Consider the following 2,741-nt stretch of genomic DNA (forward strand, 5'->3'; position numbering starts at 1 on the left):
TAAAAATCTACCTTGGCAAGAATGAGAGTCCTTATTATTTGAGCTATAACTGTTAGGAATAAATATATGAATCTTGTGAATGATTAATGGTGGAATCCTGAGTCCCAGTATCTCTTGATCCTGTGACAAATTTTTGTATATATATTTTTATTTATAAATCTTTTCAAGTCCGAGCAACGAATTCTTATTTACCGCAAAATTAATACTACAACAGGTATCCATGAGGTCTTGAACCTTTGCTTAGTGAGATATTACCGGAATTACTTGCTAAGACAGTGAACTATGTCTTGAACTGCTAGCATTTGATGTAATTGGCGATAACAACCACGGGTGATATCTCCAAGATTGTTGCCAAGCTCGTGCCGTTTTGTCCAATTTGGCCCTGGACATATCCTGTTTCTCAGAATGCTCTAGAGAATCAAAGCTCATATTCTCATAGGAAGCGGCCCACTTCCTCATTCAGATAGGTGAGTTTCCATAAAGAGTGTTACTGCTACACTTCAATCTTAAATTGAAACTATAAAACTCATTAAGACTTCTTAAAAGTCATCCTTCACATGCATTCACACTATCACGTCTACACCATAGGGAAGGGACAGAGAATAAAATTCTCTGATAGTGTTTACCTTTACCCACCACAAATTAGTTGTCTCATTCGAAACCTTGATCTTGGGATCTCCAGTCAGCAAGGTTGAGTATCCTTCATGGAAAGTTTAATTTATGAGCTTAAGCCCCTTCCCCCTCGATGAATTTATAACTATCTCTTGGGATAAACCTTTCGTCAAAGATTGTGCGATATTCTCCTTGGACTTTATCCAATCAATGGAAATAACGCAGATTGAGATTAGTTATTTTCAGCTTTAGCTATTATAGCTTGGATAGCACAATGTATAGATATATCTGGCACAGGCCTATGCCAGCGAGGAATGTCTTCTAAATAACATCTTAGGCACTCGGCCCCCTCTCGTGCTTTATCTAACTCAATACTCTCAGATTCCATAATGAATTGAGCAATATATGTTTGTTTGTATATCTTCCAAAAACAAACCCTGATGCTAGAGTGAAACATATCCACTCGTAGACTTAGACTCCTCTGAGTCAACTATCCAGTTTACATCACAAAGTCCCTCAAGGACAGCAAGATACCTTTGATAAATCAAATAAAAGGTAATAGAGTATTTTAGGTACCATAATACTCTACTCAGTGCATCTGAATGCTATTGCTCTGGACTACAATTATATCTACTTAACTTACTCACAATATAGGCAATGTCTGGACTCTTACAGTTCATTAAATTCATCAGACATCCTATAACTCTTGAGTATTCAAGTTAAGATACTCCATTACTCTTTTTTCTTGAGTCTACAAGAATAATCATACGGAGTACAAGCAGGCTTACAATCACACTGATTGTATCTCTTAAGCACAAATTCAAAATAATGGGAATGACTAAGACTACATATGTTAGATTATTTTATAATCCTCGTCCCTAAGATTACATCAACAGGGCCTAAGTCTTTCTTGTCAACGTTCTCATTCAGCGCATGTTTTTAGTGGAATTAATCACATCTATGTTTGTATCAAGTATAAGCATATCATCAACATACAAGCATATAATCACACAGGCATCCTTAACAAGTTACTTGTAAATATACTTGTCAGATTCATTAACTTAAATCCACTACACATTATCACATGATCAAATTTTCCATGTCACTGTTTACGTGCTTATTTTATAAACCATACAAAATTTTGTTCAACTTACAAACTTTGTCATCATAACCTTTCACTACAAAGTCCTCAGGTTGGTCTAAGTAAATTTCTTTATCTAATTTACGATTTTAGAAAAGCTGTCTTAACATCCATCTGATGTATCTCTAATTTTTTTATGAAAGCAATTACAATTACCATCTCAACGAAAGTAAATATCGTCACATGTGAATAAGAATCAAGGAAATATACACCTTCTTTTAGTTTATAGCCTTTAGCTACCAACTTATCCTAATATTTTTCTACAGTTCCATATACCTAATGTTTCCTCTTAAAGACTCATTTACATCTCATGGTCTTACTCTCTGGAGGTAAACTATAAACCTCCCAAGTCAGGTTCTGACGGACTGAGTCCATTTCACCAAATGAAGCTTCTTACCAGAATGGGGTTTCAGTAGATATCAAGGCTTCTTTACAAGTCCAGGGCTTATACTAATCTAGGCATGTTATGAAGTCGGCTTCATAAGAAGTCTCAAGTTTAATTGTTTTACTTCTCTTAGGCTCAACCTTAACTTCATCTTCCTTTAAGATAAGTTCTGACTATTTTAAAATAAATCTAGGGGATCAACAACACATCTCTAATGAGGTACAAGTTTAAGAATAAACATGTTCAAAGAACTCAGCATCCCTAGATTATGTAATAGTATTCACAACAAAGTCAGAAAAATCACACCAAAGTATGAAGAATCAGGACACACAACCAAAAATCTATATGTAGAAGTATACTCAGCATACCTTATATGAAGACACAATCAACATTTTTGGTTTCTATCTAGTTCTTTTAGGAAGAGGAATGAAAATCTTAGTCAAACACCCCCACACTTTGACATATTCATAAGAAGGTCATCTACCTTTCCATAAATCATATGGAGTTTCATCTGATCTTTAAGGGTACTATATTCAGGATATACTAGTTAAAAGGACTGCCTCCTCCACAAGACCGCAGGTAATCCTGAACTAATCAACATGA

The sequence above is a fragment of the Papaver somniferum genome, chromosome 2, assembly GCF_003573695.1.
Source record: "Papaver somniferum cultivar HN1 chromosome 2, ASM357369v1, whole genome shotgun sequence".
Classification (NCBI taxonomy): Eukaryota; Viridiplantae; Streptophyta; class Magnoliopsida; order Ranunculales; family Papaveraceae; genus Papaver; species Papaver somniferum.